Source organism: Equus caballus, unplaced genomic scaffold, assembly GCF_041296265.1.
Source record: "Equus caballus isolate H_3958 breed thoroughbred unplaced genomic scaffold, TB-T2T haplotype1-0000016, whole genome shotgun sequence".
NCBI lineage: Eukaryota > Metazoa > Chordata > Mammalia > Perissodactyla > Equidae > Equus > Equus caballus.
In genome coordinates, this window is record NW_027222391.1 from 12,829,427 (window position 1) to 12,850,483 (window position 21,057).

General features: G+C 46.4%; 1 long non-coding RNA gene and 1 pseudogene across 4 annotated transcripts in view; both read right to left on the bottom strand.

Moving 5' to 3' along the window:
• The window catches only part of LOC138922881 (heparan sulfate glucosamine 3-O-sulfotransferase 4-like), a 143,978-nt pseudogene extending 130,362 nt beyond the window's left edge, over positions 1–13,616 (bottom strand).
• Positions 13,617–13,933: 317 nt separating this feature from the next.
• Positions 13,934–21,057, bottom strand: part of LOC138922856 (uncharacterized) — a 59,325-nt gene continuing 52,201 nt past the window's right edge. The window contains exons 14-16 of one of the 4 annotated variants that reach the window (XR_011436020.1): positions 19,823–19,948; positions 15,821–16,056; positions 13,934–14,705 (exon numbers count right to left, since the gene is read on the bottom strand). This is a non-coding gene — a long non-coding RNA (uncharacterized lncRNA). Of the gene's footprint in view, positions 16,057–19,822; positions 19,949–21,057 lie in introns of all 4 variants that reach the window. The other 3 variants (XR_011436022.1, XR_011436021.1, XR_011436019.1) reach the window with 3 other exon arrangements.

A 21,057-nucleotide genomic window follows, 5' to 3' on the forward strand; every position in this document is an offset into this window, starting at 1 on the left:
CAGCACGCAATTCTCAAGCAAAACCAATACACTATCAACATTAGACAACCGAGTTTTCCTGGTGGACGTTTTTGCTAAAATATCTTAGACGCTTACAAATCTTCACTCTTTTCCATTACCTAGTTTTATTTTTTTACTTTTTTTTCTAAAGCTTGGCACCTGAGCTAACATCTGTTGCCAATCTTGTTTTTTCTCTTCTTCCTCTCCCCAAAGACCCCCAGTACATAGTTGTATATTCTAGCTGTAGGTCCCTCTAGTCCTGCTACGTGCGACACCGTCTCAGCACGGCTTGATCAACGGTGCCGTGTCTGCGCCCGGGATCCACACTGGCGAAAACCCGGGCTGCTGAAGCGGAGCACAGGAATTTAACCAGTCGGCCACGGAGCCGGCCCCTCCATTACCTATTTTCAGTTGAAGAAATACACTCATATGATTTTTTAAAAAGAGAAGTTCACGGTGTAAAGGATTTACACCACTCTCTGCTCTGCACCCTGGTTTTGTCATCCACAATGGACCCCGGAGATCGCTTCATGTCTATCAGCACAGTGCTGTCCCATTCTTTGGAACAGTGCATTGCAGCCCTTCTGTGGACATGCCATAATTTATTTAACCAGTCTCATACTGATATATACTGAGGCGGTTTCCAATCTTTAGCCATTGAAAATAAAACAATTTGCATATGCCTTTTTGCTAGACAGCTGAGATTTCTGCAAACTGAAGGGAAGGTAGGATTGCTCTAACCGTGGTATGTACGTGTTCTTACATAGATGGTACCCTCCAACTCAAAAGTAAAGGTACCAATAAGAAATCTAAGTGAGCCTACGGCGAACGTGAGCATTGGAAATGAAATCTGTCCTGAAAATTGTGCAATGCACGGTTCCTGCATCCGTCCTCCTTCTGAGAGAATCAGAGGACCCACGGCCACAGACAATGGAAAGATAGACAGGATCTAAAATACATCTTGCACTGTTTAAAATAAGAATTTCTTTTTGGAGGCATACATGAGAAACCCCACCGCTCTTTACGTTTTCAGTACAAAAGAATGACGCATCAGTGGTCCTGAGCTGGGTGAAAGAGTTATGCAGACAGAGGTTCTCCAGAATTCCAGGATCTTTATGCAGTCTGCCCTCACGATGTTTGATATCCATGGTGTATAATAGTTTCTGTAAATTAAACTTCTTAATCTAACTTTATGATAAGAATGCTCGTCCTGTATTTCAGGTACTCCCTGGAGGGCAATATTCCAGAAAACCAGTTACCTGGGGGAATTCACGAAAACGTGCATGGATTAATAACAACTAACAGACGTAGACAAAGCAGATCCCAGCACAGCATCATCATTCTATCCTTGCAAAAGCACCACGGAATTATTAGAGACTGGTACTCCCGTTTGAGAGATAAGAAAACAGAAGCTCAAAGGCTGAACACTTACCTATGTGCACAAGGCAAGGTAGACACAGAACTCAGACTCAAAGCCTTAATTCTGACTTCAGGTTCAGCTTTTTCTTTCAAAACACAACATGGCTCCAAACAGTCCAACTGCCCTGTGACAGAGGCGCTCAGGCAGTTAGGCTCAAATACTTCCTCAGCTCCAGCGACTCCCAACCCTCCAGCCCCCTGCAGAAGGCTCAGCCAGGAGGCACCGGGAAGGGTGCCCCTGTACCTACAGTGAGTGACATATCAAACACGGACTTCAGCGTAATGTTTTGATTGTTAAATGCCAACTATGTAATTTCGATAACGCATTTAGAGAAACATAATCCACTCTTAGAGCATAACGGTCTATCGGGAGTAATTGAACTCTTCTAAAACTTCGGCAGCATCAGCAACAAAGGCCAGGAACCAAAAGCCACGTTACAGTGAAGACACCTGGCTTGTGCCAGCCTGCTGTGTGACCCTGGGACTCCTGCCCGCCCTTCCAGGTCACATTCACTTTCTGTGTAACACTGGGATGAGAAAGTCTCGACTTCACGAGGCTGCAGTGAGGAATAAAGGAGGTGATGTCCTGTGTGGTAGGCAGCTTGTGGGAGACTGCTGAGCCCACATGGTTTGTTTGAGTGGGTTTCTCTTTCTTGTACCCAAAATAGTCTTGCAAAAATAGGACGTGAAAGAGCTGACAACAATTCTTAGCCAGAGTTCCCAAGAAACGTTGAGTGTCATTTCTTTTCAGAAGCCTGGAGTTTTGCAAGAAAAGTTAGCACACAGCAGGCCCTCCTTCCATTCATTAATTCATTGATTCAGAATTAGTGATTAATAAACTACCATGACGGAGTGCCTGCTGGGTGCTAAGCACTGTTCTGGGCACCGGCAAGGAACGAGATGGACAAGACCCCCACTCTCATGTAATCTGCCTTCTGGTGAGGAAGAAGTAACTAAGTAGCATGATTTTGGAAAGCAGTAAATGCTCTGAAGAAAATAAAACAGCGTCACAAGCTCAGACGTGGAAAAGGGTCTTTAAATTAGGTAACTGGGAGAGGTATTTTCCAGGAGCTGAAATTTGAGCCGACACCTGAAGGACAGATAAGGAGCCAAGGGTAGTTTAAGGATCTGGGGCCGAGTATTTCAGGAGAAGGGAACAGTGGGAATGAGCCTGGTCCCAGAATGGAAGCCACTGCCACAGTTTGCTGCTGGGCCGAGACCGCCTCAATTAGCCCATCTGGTAGGCAAGCAGTCCATCTGCATGCAGAAAATCACAAGCTCCTAGAAGGGAACGCCAGCAGTGATTATTCACTCCCGTGATGCTGGAAGACACCACCTCCAGTGGGAAAGAGATTTGAAACAAATAAAAGGAAATGCTGCATGTTTGTGGCCAAACACCTGGGTCTGAATGCCAACTCCACATTTCGAGTGAGTTACTTGACCTCTCTGTGCCTCAGCTCCCTCGCCTGTAAAATCACAGCGCCTATCTCGCCAGGTCCTCTGAAGACTGAATGACTCCACTGCTTGGAGCAGAGCCTGGTGCACACACAGGAATACAATATGTGTCTATCACCACTGCTGTCACTACCACCGCCACCATTATTCTTTCCCATCTACACCGTCATCTCCCTGTCCCATTGAGAATAACCATCACTTGTCCCTGACTGGACTTTTGCTTTGCAACAACAGGAGTGCATGTAAATTTACTGATTTACACCAATTCAACTATTAATCCACACCTTGGCACAGTCCTACCACCCCTGAATTGGGATAGAAAACAATCAGCACCCACCCCACTGTTTATGAATCTAAACAGTAACAGCTGTCTTACCATCTTCTCCGTAATGTGGAAAGTAAGGGAATTTTATACATGAAGTATAACATTTTCGCCACGTTCATATAACCAATACTTTCAGACCACTCTCAAACACACCCTCAACTTAGCAGCAAAGAACTCTAATGAAAGGAGGAGGGAGGGGGGAGGGAGGAGGGAAGAGCCAGGGACAAGATGAGAGGGAGGGGGGGGGGAGGGATGGAAAAAAGACATGCCAGCCAAGAGAAAGAGGTCACTTTCCATTTACTCCTCTTTCTTTGATGGCCCTCCATAAAGTACTAAAATTTGGTTCTTACAAGTCCCTTGCAACTTTTGCTAAATATATTTCAAGTTATTCTGTTTGGTTGGCTGGTTCTATAAATAGAATATTTTCTCTCATTATATTTTCAAAACGGTTGGGGTAGGCATGTAGGAAAACTACAGATTTTGCATAGTAATTTCCTCATCAGTGCCCTTAATGAACCCTATTATTGTTTCTAATAGATTCATGGGGGGATTGGTTATCTTAGATTTTCCAAAAGAAATGAAATTACTGGCAAATGGTGATAATTCTACCTCCCCCTTTCTTATTCTTTTTTGTATCTAACTGCATCATCTATTAATTACTGAGCAATGGTAAATAATAGTGATGATAATGGGCATTCTAGTCTTGCTCTGGATTTAATGGGAATGTTTCTAGTATTACACCATTAAAGATGATGCTGGCTTAGATGAACTCTATATGACTCCACTCATAAGTGGGAGTTAACATATTGACAAGGAGATGTGATCGGTGGTTACCAGGGAAAAGGGGGGGTGGGGGGAGGGCACAAAGGGGGAAGAGGTGTACCCACAACATGACTAACAATAACGTACAACTGAAATCTCACAAGGTTGTAATCTATCATAACATTAATAAAAAAAAAAAGATGATGCTGGCTTTGGGTAAGATCCCACTTTATTAGGAGTTGTTCTAAAAATTAGAAATAGATGCTAATTTAATCACATGCCTTTTAGCATCCATCAAATAATTCACAGAATTTTTCTCATTTACCCATATTAAGAATAAGTCAAATTATAAGTCAAATTATCAGATTTCCTAAGATTGAACCATCCTTCCATTCCTGGAATAAACCCCACTGTGTCAGGACTTTTATTACTTTGTGAGCTAACCATTCACTTGTCCGTTTCTCCACTCTGCAGGCTCTTTCAGATCACTGGCCATGACTGATTCATGTCTGCCCCAGCACAAAGTTGAAAGTCAATACATGTTTAATGAATAAATAAATAAATGAATAACTAAAATAACAAGTGCATGGAACCTCCCAAAATTAACCCTTTGTCCCTCTTTCTGGGTTAAAATACTCAGAGAGATCATACACCTGTCCCAAGTAGATCTTTATAGGTTTAATAAACATGTGGCTAGACTGGTCCCCACTTCTTCTAGCAACAGAACCCTCGAACACCTCATCTTCATGGGGAAACTATTCCCTATGGTCTCAATGGGATTAGCCCTGGTTGCTTACTCCCCCCACCACTCCAGGCCAAAGGGGTGGCTACATCAGCCAGGCCCGATCAGGGTACTACACAACGACAGCTTTAGGAATGAGCACATGACCCAACCTGGACCACAGGCATCTCCAGGAATTTCTTGCAGAAGCTCTTAAGAAAAATTTTTTCCAAATCACTTATCTACCCTAAGTTTCATGTAGCCTCATTATTAATTATCTCAGTGATCAGACATCACAAATGTGAACTTACATTTATAAGTAAAGTACTTTGTTCAGTGTGCCCATACATCTTTAGATCAGCAAAACCGTACTCATGAAAATATGGGTCTACGCTTCTCCTTTAGAGGCAATCCATCACGGAATCTTCTTGGCCTTCGGGAACTCAGCTTTGCTTGAATGTGTGGTCATTTCATATGAGCCTTTTTTAATGGAGAAGTTATTTCCTTCTCTATGGTTTACTACTGCTTTTGGTTGAGGGTATTTTTACGTGAATAGAGCTAGCTGAAAATTTTCAAGAGACCAAGAAAAGAGACTATAAAATTTAGAAAATTTTATATTTCTGGAATTTTCAATAGCATTTACAATTCAACACAATGCAGAAAAAAACAATACACTAGAGACTTCCATAATGAGATTTAACAATTCTGTAATTTGGGGGAAAGTATAAATCTCTCAATTTAAAAAATATATATTACTTCCAAAAGAATTAAATAAACATATAATGTTTGTATGGGTTCCTGCTTACCATCTTGCCTAAAATGTAGTGAGATAACCTATCTGAGAATGAGGCAAGGTAGAGACAAACCTGGCAAAGAATGGAAAGAGACAGAGACCTTGTCAAATCATTCAAGCCCCTGGATTCAGCTTTTCCTGAAGCCACTTACCCCACAGACTTCCTAATTACATAAGCCAATAAAGCATCTTTTTTCGTTTATAATAATTTAAGCTCAATTTCTATCATTCACAACCAAAAAAGTATTGCCTAATTGATGTGTTGCTTTGTTTCCCTGTAAATATGCTTTACACATTCTTAAATAAAGACTGAAAAAAAAAAAAAGTAAAGGCAGGCAACCCTAACTAGTGAGTGTTAAGAAAAAAATCATCAACCGCTTGCTTTTAATTAATGGCAAGATGGGCTGAAAAGCTCCCTTAGTGAATTATAATTTCAGACTGAAATTCCCAAAACAGTTCTAGAGGAGCTTGTCAAACCGCAGAAACCAATGGAATCAAGAGATGACTTGAAAGATCGGTGGTTCAATCAGTTTCAGAAATAGCATCCATTATGCAAACCCAAAACCTTTAAAACTCTCTAACGCACAACCCTAGCAATCTCTCATTCACCTAAAGTCTCAAGGCCCCTCTCCTGACTCAATTTAAAACTAAAAATGCCTGGTATGATTTACAAAAGTTAAAATAATTAAATCATGTTCTGATGGCCAGAGAACTCCAGGGAAAGTGGCCAAATCGCAACGTAGGGAGTTTGGCGGGGTCTTCTCGAACAGTCCTGCCTTCTCCAGTGCCTTCAGCTCTGCAGAAAAATGGAAGGCAAAGCATGCCCTCGGCATTCTAAATGCCTCAGTCCCTCTCCACTGCAGGCGGCCTCCATTCCTACTGTGGGCTCAAGAACATGTGAGCAGGAAAGCCCCGAGAGCCTGCTCCCTTCCATACCCCGTCCCCTTAGTGGAGAAGGCTGGCTGCAGGTACCCCAGGAAATCAGACTCTTCTCCTCCTTCGGCTCATGTCACGGTAGACCAAATTCTGGAATTGGTTTGGATTATTCTCTGGAGAGCTACTTAAGAGCCGCTTCAGGGTTTGAAATCCCTCATTCAGACATAATCTTGAAATGAAAGACGATTTGTTAATGAAAAATGCATTACAGCTTTCTCTGTAGGGCCCTCCATACTGATAGGCAGGATAAAAGGAAGGAATTGAAGGAAAATGAAGGAGAAAAGCAAAGGAAAAGGAAAATTAGGAGAGAGAGGAGAGAAGGAGAAGAAGAAATTCATCATGTCACACACTCTGCGTGGGGGCACTTTTTAAGGGCCGCTTCATTTCACCCTCACATAATCACTTGCAAGTAAGTAACATTGAGCCCATTCTGCAGACAAAAAACTGGAGGCTTGGTGATATTAAGTAACTGGTCTAAGGTCACACAAGGAGGATGCAGTGGATTCTGACTCAGAGATACAAAAACAGGCTCCAAATAATGTTGCTCCTACAGTGCTCTCGTGCTTCCTCTGAAGGGTCTAACGCAGATGTCTGCTCCAGAACCAAAGCATTCTAGTGGGCGAATGGGCCCTACGGAGACAATACAACCTCATCAGAAAAGAAACAGGGATTTAGAAAAAAAGAAAAGAAAAGAAAAGGAGAGAAAGAAACAATTTAATATAAGTAACCCGACGCCCAACAGAACTAGGATGGGGCAAGGCAAAGCCAGAACCCAATTTTTCTAACTCTCAGGTCTTACTCAATCTACCTGACCAGAACCTATTATATAAGTATAGTTTATCAATATGGATCAAATAGGGGACTGCCTCATTAACGAGTGAAAAGCTGAAAATTTTCTCAACTTCTGGAAAATGTTCATTGGGAACAAATGGGAAATTTTGGGGGGAATTGTCCTTTTCTGCCTCAATGTTCCTCTTTCTACCCAGCTCCTTTTGCTGTTGTTGCAATGTATCTGGCAGGTATTTGCCCCACGCTCTTGCAAAATCTGCAAAGGAGGAAAACGCTAACCTAAAACAGCACACAGAAGCCACAATTCTGACAACTACAAAGGGTACGGGTGTGCCAGTTACTTTCCGAAATGAGTTTAAGCCAGAGCCACAGACTGGTAGCCGGCTGGCTGTACCCAGCCCACAGGTGGGTTTTGTTTGTCTGCAGTGCTGGCCCACACTGCGCTCGGAAGAAATTTCCGTCTGTTGCCAACATTAAACACCAGATAATTTCACATCAAAAACTGGATTTCCAGTTTCTCTTACCAAGTGGAAGATCTGATAACCCTGATGCCACATTTGCACGTGGAAAAGCGTAGCTGCCCCTTTAGACAGAGCATGTGCGTCCCAGTTTCTCCCCACCTGGTCTATTTCACTCATTTATACAATCGCTGTGGGCCCAGAAGGCATGTGAGTTGGTGACCCTTGGTTTAAGAGGTTAAGCAGATGTAGACTGCAAAGCCAATCATTAGTAGACTTTTCCTAAAAACACCCCCAATAACAGACTCTTCTCTCAGTATTAAGACAGCTGTGACAGAAGGTAAGGCATATGAGACCAAAAGGATTTGAGAAATGGAAAAACCCAGCAGTTGAGTCCATTTGGATTTTTGGTCTAGGATACTCACTTTTTGCTTAGAAAATACATTCACTTTTATTATTTCATTTATTCCTCTCAACAATCCTGCAAGGAAGGAATTATTCTCAGATAAACAAACTGAAAATGAGTGATGTTAAATCAGTTATCCAACCAAGACCATCTAACTAGTAAGTTGCAAAACCCAATTTTGTCCAGCTACAAACACCTTGCTTTTGAAGTAATGAAAGAACACTCTGTAAGGCCATAAGGGCTGTTTCCACCTCAGGGCCTTTGTACCTGCTGTTCCCTCTATTGGAAACCTCTCCACCTAGATCTCCACATGGAAGGATCTTACTCTTTCACTTCATTTACATCCCCTCCACAGAGAGGTTTCCCCTAACCATTTGACTTAAAATAACATCTGTGAATGCACACACACACACCCCAATTACTCTCTAGACTCCTGCTTCTCAAAGTGAGGTTCAGGGATCAGCAGCATCAGCATCAACTGGGAAGTTAGAAATGCAGAGTCTGAGGCCCCTCCCCAGACCTGCTGAATCAGAATCTGCATGTTAACAACACCCCAGGTGATCCATGTGCATTTCAAGTTTAAAAAGCACTGCTCTACAGGAGCCCTGCCCAGTGGAAATGCAATGGGAGTCACAAGCGTCATTTTAAGTTTTCCACAGCCACATTAAAAAGGTTAAAAGAATGACTCGTTTGTTTGCTGTCTCCCCTAACGCCCTACTAAAAGATGCCATTTCCACGAGAACAGGTCCTCCCTCTGTCTTCTTCTCCACTTTATCCCCAGTACCTAAAACACTACTGGGCACACGGTAAACGTTATTAAGTGTTTGTTGAATGAAAGAAGGAAAACACATTCTAGTACTTTCTGTGCGGCAGCGTGGTACAGGGAAAGAAACCAGCACTGTGAAATTGGACAGATGTGGTCAACTCAACCACTGACCAGCTGAGCAACCTTCAGCAAGTGGTTCACCCTCCGGAAGCCACCTGGAGTGTAAACCAGGAATGTTGCTGTTTAACTCACAGCCTCATCATGACACCCCGATGTGATAACATGTCTGTGAAGCACCAACCACCACAATCACAGGCATTCAATCAATGCCAGCGCCTTTCCATTGTCCTCTTTCATTCTCTCCAAATACCACATGCGAATAATGGTGCTGACCACTTTCCTCTGTGTGGCATGAGCATGACTGAAGCTGTTTTCCTGAGTTATTTTCCCCCAGCCAACGGGACCTGCCTATTAATTGCTACCACTGCAGACAACTGGAAACCGTGGAGGGTCCCTTCTCAGCACCCTGGAGCTGAGTGGCTCCCAGAGCAAAGTGGTCACGGTTACTGTTCAGTCTGTAAACCACGAGGGAGGCCACAGCTCGAGTCGTCTCTGTCACTTTGATGAGTTCTGCCGTGGCAGCCAGTTGGCCTGCCACAAGGTCCCATCCCTTAGGAGAGTTCAGGTCTCTGCCCAGCCAGAGTGTATCAGCTCATACTGAAAGGTGTGTTCTGGCTTTACCCTTTTATTTGGGGGGTGGACAGAGGAAGGAATAGAGGGTTTAATCTACTCCCACTTATTAATCACTGGCCTCTGTCCATCCACCAACTGAGGCTTGCTTCTCCATAGCTTTAACACACACATCCTAATCCATCAGTCCATCCTGCCCTGAAAATCCAATGCACATGTTCTCAACTCAGATGTGTCTTTGACTCACGTTAGATCAACAGCACAGAAGAAAGCAAAACCCAGATTTAGACACAGCTGGAGTGACACCAGAAATAAAACTGCTAGGGCTGCCTAGTTGGATATGAGGAAACCCCAAGCCAGCTGTGCCGAGAGCAGCCCCAATTTCTTCTCGCTCTCCCTCTTGCTGAAAACACAACCAGAACAGAAACACTAGCAGAATTAGTAGGCTATTGGGAAACACACTGAAAAGAAAAACAAAAACAAAATAAATATATGGGGGGAAATCAAAGCCTTTAATTAACCTGTGGATCTCTAACCAGTTAAACAGTAGAGTAAGATTTCAGGCAGAATACGTGGTATAACCATTTAAGTAGTGATGCCACCACTGAAAAGACACAGTTGCACCAGGGAACCAAGAGGAAGAGTTTCTGTTACTGGTTTGAATCAATGCCACTGTTTCCTTTTCCACAATAGAGTGAGGTTGTCATCCCCTCTTCCTACATGGGAGAGAGAGGAGCCTGAAGAGGTGCAGCAAGTAAAATTCCCACAAATGTCCTCAAAGCACTGCTGTCCCTCATAAGGCTGGAGAGCGGTCCAAGGCCAGTGCCAGCCCACTTGGCTCCTGCAGGTCCAACGGGTTTCTGGGAGTCTTCTCAACAGCCAGGTTTGGGTGGCTAATGATTACCTCTGTGTTAGACAGATTCTCCTCCCGCACTTCCAATCGGCACCACTGAGCATAAGGGTCTCCCACAGGCAAGTCACTGGCGTAGCAGATCGAGGACACAGAGACACCGCATGGTCCTCTGAAGTGAGGAACAAGAGGATCCAGTTCTGTCCACACCTCTCCAGTGGAACAGTTCTACAGGTGGCTACCAAATACTGACACCCAATACCACAAGGCCCAAATACCACAAGTGATGGCTGAGAGTACCACCGAGCTGGAATGACATCTTCAGTAGCCATGTCATGACAGCGAGGCCGGTTCATACCTTCCTTTCCCAGCCACAGTGTAAAACAACATGAGAAAATCTGGCATCTTCTATCCTTTCATTCAGAAAATTCTCCGGACCCTACGATGGGACTTCCTGACACACACTCCACCACGCACACGTCATCAACATTATTTTAAGTCACCTGAGTCAAACACCCCCATCTCTATTTCCAGCTGCCACAAAGCAACACAACACACGTTGGAAAGATCTGATCTTCAAGCCTTCCTTTCCCCCAAATGGCATCTGACACTTCTCACAAGATACACAGCTTTAAAATTAGAACTGGAAAAGACCACAGTGACCCTCATAGGGCTGAAGCTGCCCCACAGCAGAAATCAGAACATTCCTACAACCAACAATTAAACAACCGAAACCTTCCCAAACATCCCCTTCCTTCTCTGGTTTGCTGTTGTTGCATTAATCATCCTGACACCTTTTTAATTATAATCGCAAACTCGAAGCCATGACTTGCAATGTTATAAATACTGATTTTCCAGTTCAAGCAGGCATTGACTGGTTTCTGTTTTGATAGGAAGGGGCTGTTTGAAGCCTCCTAAAATGTTGCAACTCGTCTGTTGAAACAGACGAGACATTAACAGACACGTTTGCTGTTTCCATTTAACCTGCTGGAATGTTTATGCCTAAGTCTACTTTTTCTCAAGCTTTGAAAGCATAAGGCGTATTTTCTAAAGCGGAAGAAATCAATCAATACATATTATATATTCATATATAATAGATGTTATATAATACACACATATAGCAATATATATTATTATATAATACACATTTACTATATATTTCTGAAGTCAGGTTATTTCTAAAACTGTCGCAGGCTGCAATTTAAACTTAGAAAGCACATCTCTTCAACAGCAAGGCAACTCGTCAGGAAACAATCCTTATTTTACCTATTGGCCTTGTGAAGATGATAATACCACTTTAGCTGACAAAGCCTGTGTTTGTCTGACAATTCCAATTAATTACTGAGACGCAACAGAGATGGGACCAGCCATCCAGATGTTTTTCAGAAAGAGATAAAAAGGGGGGGGGGGGGAGTAAAGGAGATTTGCCTTTTGGGCAACTGCTCCAGTGTTTTTTAAATGTTACGGCGGGCCAGAAAGCCGGATCACTAAGTTATTTTACCTGCACTTAACTTTCTACTCTCCTCTCCTTTCCCTCACCGCTGGGAGACGGTGGAAGACAAGGGAGATGAACATCTCACAAGACAGAAGCTCTAATCTGTTGCCAAGGAGGCGACGGCTAGAAAGGGCAGGGGTGCAGGATGTAAAAACTCTTAGGGCACCGACTGTCGTGCAGACCTTGATGCTCCTGATGCCAAAGCAACCCAGGGTTGCTGGAGATGGGGAACATCCTCAGTCTTTTCTAGCAAGCCAAAACTCGCCAGCATCATCTTTTTAACTGTTCCCTGTTCATTTTGCTCTAACCTGAAAATACTAAAGTCGGATTCCAGAGACGCAAATACGTTTGAGGGCGATTTTGAGAGATTCCAGATCTCAAAGCCCTTCAGTCAATCTAGCTATCCTGCTTCATGCCTTAGCGTCCCCAACGCAGCAGCGCAGAGCCCCACAAGAGCCCGGGCTGGGAAACACCCCGCGGGCACCTGGGCTGGGGATTCCCAGGCGTGGAGCTAGGTAGCTTCAGAAAGCACCTCCCTGGGTGAGGAGCCTGAGGCAGGCAGGGCAGTGTGACACCAGCTCCCCTAACCCTGAAATACAGTGATCCCTGGCCAGCCTCCAGTCCTCTCCGCGCTCCCCCGACCAGGCCCGCCAGGGTCCGCAGAGCCCTCGTGGGGCGAAGGGTTCTCGGGGAGATGCCTGGATATCGAAGGGCGTGGGAAGCCGCAGCTTTCCCTCTGGGTCTTCCCCACCCATCTATCCCCTGCGCCAAGCCCAGAGTCCTACCTGTACCACTCCAGCCCCTTTTCGTAGTTCCTGTCGAAGAAGTGTGGCTCTATGCCCACGGCCCGCAGGCCCACACGTCCGGGTGGACTCGGATCGCCTCCAGCAGCTCGCGGGTGCCTCCTTTCTTGACCCCGATGACGAACGAGCGCGTGGCAGCTTCTTCTCCCCATAGTCGGGGATGCTGAGGGCGCCGCGCCTCTCGATGCTCCCGTTGGCCGCTCTCAGGCCTGCGAGCTCCTCGTCGGTGGTGCTGGTCTCCTGCGCTTCACACTCCAGCAGCGCGCTCGGCGCAGTGATCATCTCGCCAGGGGCCAGCAGGGTCCGGAGCCAGGTGTCCCGAGCGCCCCCGCCGCCGATTGCCAACACCCAGCCGTCGGCCCCGGGGGCAGCGGGCTGCTCGGAGGGCTCCGGGGGCTCCCCGCGTCTCGCGTTGTCCGGCGTCGGCGCGGGCGGCTGCGAGGGGGTGCCGAGGCGCACGGGGGGCGGCAGCAGAGAGGGTGGCGGCGGGCTCGGCGGGGGCTCGGCGGCGGCGCGCGGCGGCTCCTGCAGCGCCAGGGTGAATTGCAGGGAGCCCGAGCCGCCCAGGAGGCTGTAGCACAGGTAGGTGACGGACAGGGACAAGGTGCACAGAAAAAGCAACTTGCTCGCCGGCGGCCACTTAGCAGAGGCGCCGGGCGGCAGCGGCGCGGTGAGAGTTGGAGGCGGAGGCGGAGGCGGAGGTGGTGCGGGCCACTGGGCCACCGCGGCTCCCGGCTCGCGGCAGCGGCGGCAGCCCCCGGCGCTGCCCGGACATAGTTTCAGCCGCCGCCGCCGCCGCCCAGGCGCCCCGGCTGCGTGAAGCGACGCCGCTGCACCCCCGGCCCTGGCCGCTGTCCCGCTGCGCCAGGGGAGAGCCCGGCTGCATGGCCCCACTCCCCACTCTTCCCGCGGAGTCCGGGTGGCCCTACACCACCCACGAGGGGGGGCTCACTGACCCGCCGGCTGCACCTGTTCCGTCTGCAGCGCCCCCGCTTCCCGGCTCCGCCGCGGCTCCCGCTTCAGCCTCTGCCGCCGCGCGCTGTTGCAGCCCCGAGTTCCTTCCCCGCTGCTAACTTTCGGCCGGAAGAGAGGAGAGGCGCGGAGGGGAGGCGGAGGGGCCCGTGCGCGCGCCGCGCCCCGCGCGTCGCCAAGGGAAGGGTGAGTGCGCCTCGCGCGCGCCTGCGGACTGGGACGCGGAACGGAGGCGTGCGCTAGGGCTGGGGCACCTGGCAAAGCGGAGATCGTGCCCCCCCCCCCGCCCCCCGCCCCGCAACGCATTCACGCTGGAGGGGTTTGCCGCCCAAACCCGCGTGCTTCCCCTCCCCTGGGAGCCTGGGACGCCAGTTTCTCCTTCCCTCTCCCAATACTTTCAGAGACTAGAGCCCCACACCTGCCGCCAGAGCCGCAGACCAGGAAGCTGGGGGCCACAAGGTGGTGAGCTCTCGCTTCCCCTTTTCTCATGGGACTCCAAGCAAACTCGGTCCATCCATGACCCGCCCTTCTCCCTTCCTGGACATCCTCCTGCCTTTGACCCAGGAGGAATTTCTTGTCCATACCAGGATTCCCATGCCAACTTCCATCTTTCCAGCCTCCCCATCTTAGCTTGAAGCTCCTGATTGGTGGAGCTTTGACACAAACCCCCAGATTTCCTTGCCCTAGAGCTTTTGCCTCTGTCCCGCCACCGGTTGACTATGCTTTTTGCTCCAAAAGGAGAGGCTGTCTCCTCCTGGACACCCTGAACCACACATGCACATGCGCCCCTTGGGGGCCATTGCGGCTAAAGGAGTTCGGATTTCCCTGGACTAAAATAGACTATCATCGCTCTTAACAACTTATAAGCAGAGAGAAGTTGTGTTGCTGTGTCTGTGCGTCACTTCATTGAATTAAAAAAAAAAAGGTATCTTCTTTGCAGAGAGATTTCCGGCCCTCACCTCCCTCTCCTGGGGGGAATGGTAAACATCATAAGGCTTTGGAACATTCAAGACTAGACTTTGCTTCCTGTTTCCTTTTGCTCAGGGAGGTAGAGGAAACGCGAGGCTGGAATGGCAGGAAGAGGCAGAGCGGTCAACTGAGGCACTCCAGCGAACTCTGCTTCCTGGGGGCAGGGGCTGGCCCTGCACGCACCTGGCGCCAGTCTTTCCCAGAGGCTGGCTCCAGTGAGTCCTGTTTACCCTGCTAGCCACAGCTGGGTGCCTGGAGGGTCTGCTTTCACCTACAGGGCTGATGTGCTTGGCATCTCCGGTTTTGTTTGATCACATAACAGGGACAACAGTTGAAAGAAAATGTATATAGTGTCTAAATATTAACTAGATACCTAGTGCCAAAGAGAGAAAAAAATGTTGCTCCAATAACATGAACACAGACTTTTCCCTGAGTGAACAGAAGCTCACGGCTGCTCTCAGCTGGACGTGAGCTTCCTTCACTGCAGCTTCAGCTCAGATAAAGATTGTTCCTTTAGAATATATTTTTTATGGTACACCGGAGACCTCTGAAATGCAGAGTCTGGTGTCCTGTAAATCATTTCGTGGAACTAGGGATGCTTTTTCAAACACCACGCAACTGCACTCCTGTAATGTTAATGGGAAGGGGCCAACTGGAGCTGGGAGCAGCACAGCTTGCCCATCCCTCCTTCGGCTCCAAGCCCAGCTCTGGGTGGTCGCCCAGGAGGGCCCGGTTGCAGCAAATATTGTCACTGCTGTCGTCCATCTCCCTTTCAAAGCTAAGGCACCAGGATGCCCAGCACGTGGTCCAGGGGCCTCCCTACAGTCCCTGCCCGGCTCCCAGACTTCTCTATCCCAGCTCTCGGCAATCCAAATGAACTTGCTCTGTAGCTAGTTTTACTAAAGATGTGCTTTCAAATTTGGAAAGGTTTTGATAAAATGGTACTAACAGTTAACCTAGAGGTGGCAAACTGGTAACAAATTAAGAGCTGAATGTGGCCAGCGCAGTGATATTAAGAAGTTGAAACTGGTTGCAATGTTGTAAAATTGAGGACTTTCCCAAAAAATTTGGCTATGAGGTTTCTGCTGAAATAGTAGATCCTGCAACTTTGGGCCCCTCAGCCAGAACCGAGAGGTCCCCCTGACATGGAGCATGTGCCCTGTTCTTCACGGTGCCCCCCCAGAGTGCCCTCATACATTTATGTTACTTGCCTGGATGCTGCTAATGAGGACACTTCCCAGTGTCGCTTCTCCCTCTTGTCCACAGATAGTCCTACTTAAATAAGAGACTCTTGAAAGAACGGAACCCCGTTGGTGAAATGTTAGGCCCCACAACTGATGGGGAAGAGGTGATTTTTGGGGAGAGGAGCTTTGTAGATTTCTCACTTGGGCACTTACCTGTTTTGTTCTCCATCCAGGTTTTTTCTGGGAGCCAGTTCTTGAGAAACCTATAATGAAAAGTACGAGCTATCTACATAGGGAGAACTCAGACTTCGTTCAGCAATTCCCTGGGCGTCTGGAGACTCGATAGAATACTTTTTTCTTTTTCCATTGCCAACACCCATGCCCATTCAGGCCTATGAGAGTTTTTACAATGCTGCTCCAACTGGTCTCCAGGCCTCCAGCGTGCCTCATTTCTCTTCATCGTAGAGGACAATAGCAGATCAATGTTTCTGAGGCATGGCTCCACCAGTGCCCTCTCTGATGCAGAAACCTTCCTCTCACTGCCTACCTGATAGACTCCAACTCTCTGCCTTAGCACTCAAGGGCCCCTCCGCCTTGCATGTATCCCACAGTCCTGCCAAACCGAACAGTACCCACTACCCAAAAGCACACATTGCATTCTTCTCTTTCACCTCTGCCTGATCAGATGATGGAGTTGAAACAAAGCCATCATTTGCTAGTTAAGTGACTTTCGGACAGGTCATTTCACCTCCCTGACCCTCAGTTTCTGCATATGTAAGTGATGAATAGTAAGACTCACCTCATATTGTTTTTATAAAGAATTAAATTGACTTAGAGAGCATATGCAAAAACAGCTGGCTCCCTGCCTGACATGCTGCAGCCACCAGTAATTATTCGGACCTAAATATCGGCTCATGCCATGCCCTGCTTCTTTTCCTATTAAAACCTTATCCTTGAAAAATCGGTGTGTACCCTTTCTTCAAAACCAGCCCAAGGTGTAAACTGAAGTTCACTTTCCTAAGCCGCTCAGTGACATTTATAACGCCAAATCTAATGCCTTAGTTTTTTTTTTTAAGCGAAAGAAGCTAACTCTGGCTAACTTCAGTTTTCTTATTAAAGAAATTGACTAGAAGGATTTATGGTAACTCACATAACTGAAGGGAATTTTTGAAAAATCAACAAACAAAAAGCAAAAATAAGCTTTGGAAGGCACAATAGAGCACAGTGTATAGTTATTATTACTGCTGTTCACCAGATATTGTCGGCTCTTCTCTGGCCCACAGAAGGGATGTATCTTCTTGGCCCCTTAAAGTCAGAGGTGACTCTGTGAGCCTTTGGTGAATGAAACTTGAGCAAAAGTGAGGTTGTCTCTTCCAGACAGAACCTTTGGCAAACAGTGGGAGTGTGTTTTTCCTGCCTGGCAGTTGTGCAAGAAGTTGGATCGAGCATCTTTTAGCTGCCATCTACTCAATCCTCCAGACTGAGCAAGGATAATACAGAGCCAGCCCCTGATGACATGGAGCATGTTTGAGAAATACACCTTGGTTATTTTTAGCTGAGACTTAGGAGTTTGTTGTGAATACAGCACAACATGGACTATCTGACTGATGAAAACATACATATTATCAATTTCCTCTGCTGTTGACCAAAATGACTTCAGTGAGCCAATATTAGAATTCCTTTTCACAAAGGTGGATAAGTGACAGATTAGAAGTCTACACTGTCCCAGGAGTGTAGACTGATACCACGCTTATATATAGCAAAGATATTTCCTCATTTTGTCCTTTACTTGTCAATAAAAAAGTATATCTATAGAAATCTGGAGGTAAGGCTCCAGACAAAACCAACATGGTGACAAGGAGGAACATTACATACTTGTAAAAGGAGCGACAGATGAGAAAATAATAATAATGGCCGGGAACTTATAGAACCTTGCGTTGAAAGGGATCTCATATGGAACTTAGGAAATATTATAGCTGTAAGCACTACATGACAAAATCTGGTGGACGGAATTAAACAATACTTCGAAGAAAGATACCTTCAATATACTTATCTAAAAAGAAAAATTAGAAACCAACGAGCTGCTTGCTCAAGAAGCTAGACAAAGAGCGAGACAGTAAAGTCAGGAAGAAAGGAAATGATAAAGATAAATGCCAAACCTTTGTTTCTATTTATTTGCTCTTTATTTATTGCTATGGACTGAATTCTGTCTCCCCACAGTTCATATAATGGAAGCCCTGACCCCCGTTGTGACCATGTCCAGACACAAGGTCTTCAGGAAGTAATTATGGTGAAAATGAAGTCATAATGGTGGAACCTAAATCAGATAGGACTGTGGCCTCATCAGAAGTTGAAGAGATCTCTCTTTCTGTTTCTTCACACGCATACACACACCCCGCCATCTGAGGACTCAGTGAGAAGGGGACCTTATGCAAGCTGAGGAGACAGCCCTCGCCAGAACCTGACCATGCTGGCATCCTGCTCTCAGGCTTCCAGCCCCCAGAATGGTGAGAAAATAAATTTCTGTTGTTTAAGTCACCCACGCTATGGCATTTTGTTATGGGAACCCAAGCTAAGACGCTTATCTTTCACAGTTTGTTCCTGGGTTCTGGTACCAATTCCAATGTGTGTGGGGTTGGGGGTCGGGGGAGTCCCCCACACCAACAAGCAATTCTTGGGACACCAGCTGGGTGTCCTACAATTCAACTCGATTCTGACACTATGTACCCAGAGACAGCATCACACCCCACAGGTTAAGGGTTCAGCCCCACAAGACTGCCCCCACTGCAGGTGCCAACAGCAAGTCTGGGTTGTCGCCTATGCTTCTGAGCAACTGGCTGTCAGTAGGAGGTTCCCAAGACTCTCTACTCCGGTTCGACGAATTTGCTAGGGCGGCTCACAGAACTCAGAGAAACCTCTTACTTACTAGATTACCTGTTTATTAGAAAAGGATATGACTCGGGAATAGCTCGATGGAACAGACGCATAGGGCAAGACATGGGGAAAGGACACTGAGCTTCCACGCCCTCTCCAGGTAACCACTCTCCCAGAACCACCTCTCTCCCAGAACCTCCACATGGTCACCAACCGCGACGCTCTTGGAAATCTGTCCTTTTGGGTTTTTATGCATAAGCCGTTTATTTATTCTCTTACCCTCGGCTGCTGTTTTTCCTTCCCCATTTATAGCCCAAAGCCAATCAAAGAAGGACATGTGCAGTGTGATGCTGTTCCTGTACATTTTTTAAGTGCCTAACAATGTAAGAATTTGTTCATGGAGACATACACATGTATGTCTTGACTATGCATAAAAATGTAATCTTTTGTTAATGGAGCCATGCACATGGATATTCTTGGAATCATAAAGAATGTAATTAATTTTAGGATACTGATACCTATGATGAGAGAGGGAGGAGAACGGGATGGAAATGTGAATTTTAGGTGTGACGGCAACATTTTGCTTCTTAAAAACACAGATATCATTGTGGGCTGAATCATGTCCCTGAAAATTCATATGTTGAAGTCCTAACTCCAGGACCTCAAAATAGGGCTGTATTTGGAGAGAGGGCCTCTAAAGAGGTAATTAAGGTCAAGTGAGGTCACATGGGTAGGCTCCAATCCAATGTGACTGATAGTCACGTAAGAAGAGAAGATTAGAACTCAGACACACACAGAGGGAAGACCGGGTGAGGACACAGGGAGAAGTGGCCGGGGAGAGAGGCCTCAGAAGAGACTAAACCGGCCAACGCCTTGATCTTGAACTTCGGCCTCCAGAACCGTGAGAAAATAAATTTCTATTGTTTAAGCCACCCTACGTGTGGCATTTTGTCATGGCAGCCCCAGCAAATGAATGCAACATCGGAAGCAAATAGGGCAGAATTGAACGTCTGTTCTTTCTGGGTATTGGGGCCGGAGATAGAGGTCATACTATGTACTCTTCTGCATATTTGAAATATTTCCATAATAGTTAAGAAAATAACAAGCAGATCCCGAAAAAGAATAACCAGAGAGTAGAAATTTATGTGTGATTACCTTACAGGCCAAGGTGGGTTTCGCGTTGGGCAGGTGGTTCTCTTCCACAGGGTGTGTCAGTCACCCGTGAATTCCCGTCTCTTGGCTCCGCCATTCCTGACGCCTGTATCATTGTCTGCAACCAATCTGCACAAGGAGAAAGAAGGAACACGGAGAAGACACACCTGCTTTCAAAAGTTCCAACCTGGAAATGGCACACACCACTTCCACTCCCATTGCATTGGCTGAAACATAGTCACACGCCACACCTCACTGCAAGTTGCTGGGTGACTGCCTTCCTGGGCACCCAGGACAAGGATGTGGACAAACAGCCAGTAGTCCCACCCACAATGTCATCAGGTTGACCCTGGTCTTCATGCTGCTGCTCAGTCCACAGCGTGTCTGCCAGGCCTATGGTTAGGGTTTAGATATTTTACAAAGGCGCGGGGTTGGGGGTCATGGTTTGGGACTTCAAAGAGGAGGAAGCCAATTCACAAGGAGACAGAAAACCAAATGTTTGCTGGGCCATCTCTAAACAAATGAGAGAGAACTTGTGTAAAATGGGCCCGGCTAGGTACCTTCTTCTCTACCACATCTAGAGTTCCCTACGTTGACAGCTCCTTCCTGGAACAGGCCTTCTGTCTTAAATTCTTTTAGGCAGTTAGGGGTGAGGCCAAAGTTTCTTTCATATATAAATTTTGAGTGTATATATGTAATTTATAGAACTAAATAAATGAATTTAAATATAGATACAATGGATTATATATTCTATTATATAGCAATATTAATATATATTATATATAGATAATCTCCTTGGTTCTCCAGAGAACCCTGACGAATACAGGAGGAGTTAATATTCTTTTATCGATGGCATTTACATTTAATCATTTGAAATTCTTAGTTATGACATTGTTATGGCTTGCAAGGAAGTGTCCTTTTCAGTGTTTCATTTAGAGGCCTCAAGATACCAATGTTAAAAAGTTTCCCATTTTACTTGTTTGGTTTGATAGGCTTTTTCCAATTGAGTGCACAGATAAACCAATTTAGGAATTTCAAAGGAGCCCCATTTAGGCCAGTGAAGCCTTAAATCACCCTGAGTAATCTGAGCCCAGTGGAACAAAAATCTACATGTAGAAGGTCTGTATTCTTTAAAGACAAAACCAGCAGGAGTCCCAGAGTGGGGCTGTTCTTTGGTGGTCCTCTTAGAAAATGGATTTCTCATCTGTATGAACTTACCAAAGGATCAAAGGCCCAAA